The sequence below is a fragment of the Citrus clementina genome, unplaced genomic scaffold (assembly GCF_000493195.1).
Source record: "Citrus clementina cultivar Clemenules unplaced genomic scaffold, Citrus_clementina_v1.0 scaffold_5, whole genome shotgun sequence".
Taxonomy (NCBI): Eukaryota; Viridiplantae; Streptophyta; class Magnoliopsida; order Sapindales; family Rutaceae; genus Citrus; species Citrus x clementina.
In genome coordinates, this window is record NW_006262201.1 from 20616029 (window position 1) to 20616862 (window position 834).

At 33.2% G+C, this 834-nt stretch overlaps 1 non-coding gene across 1 annotated transcript; it reads left to right on the plus strand.

Annotated features, from left to right (window-relative positions):
* Positions 1–367: 367 nt before the first annotated feature.
* On the plus strand, positions 368–476 carry LOC112098647. The gene has a single exon (XR_002905757.1). It is a non-coding gene; the product is annotated as a small nucleolar RNA R71 (small nucleolar RNA).
* Positions 477–834: the final 358 nt, after the last annotated feature.

Here is an 834-nt window from a genome sequence, read left to right on the forward strand (position 1 = left end):
TTGAGTGAAATGATCATTAGAACTACAAACATCACATGCAATTTCTTGAACAGATTTTACTTGATCACTTTTTTTATTTTCCAAAGCTTCAACCTTCCTAACTAGGGATGCAAATTTTGCTTGTAAATCATGATCTTCCCTAAGGTTGTAGATTCCTCCACTAGATGGAGATGGTTGTGGTTTATTAGTCAATTCAAAAGTTCCAACAGTATCCCAATGTTGTGCATTTTCAGCTAATTGGTCAAGGTAATCTAGTGCATCTTCAGGATTTTTATCTTTAAATTCACCATTACACATCATTTCTACAACTCGTCTAGTTTGTGGTATTAAGCCCTCGTAGAAATAAGTGACCAATCGCCAAGTTTCAAAACCATGGTGTGGACATATGTTAAGCAATTCTTTAAACCTATCCCAACATTAGTATAATGTTTCTCCATTTTTTTGAGTTAAAGAAGTGATTTGCCTTTTAAAAGAATTTGTTCTATGAGGTGGAAAGAATTTTTTCAAAAACTGTTCTTGCATTTTATTCCAAGTTCTTATTGATCCAGATCTAAGGTTTTGTAGCCAAGTTTTAGCTTTATCTTTTAATGAAAAAGGAAAAAGCTTTAATCTAATTATGTTCATGCTACAATTTTGGTCTGTGTATGTATTACAAACTTCCTCGAAATCTCTTAGATGCAAATATGGATTTTCATATTCTAAACCATGAAATGTTGGTAAAAGTTGAATAATACCTGGTTTGAAGTTAAATCGAGATGCTTCTAGAGGAAATACTATACACGACGGTGCTCCAGTTCTGGTTGGATTCATGTAGTCTCTCAAAGTTCTCGGTTG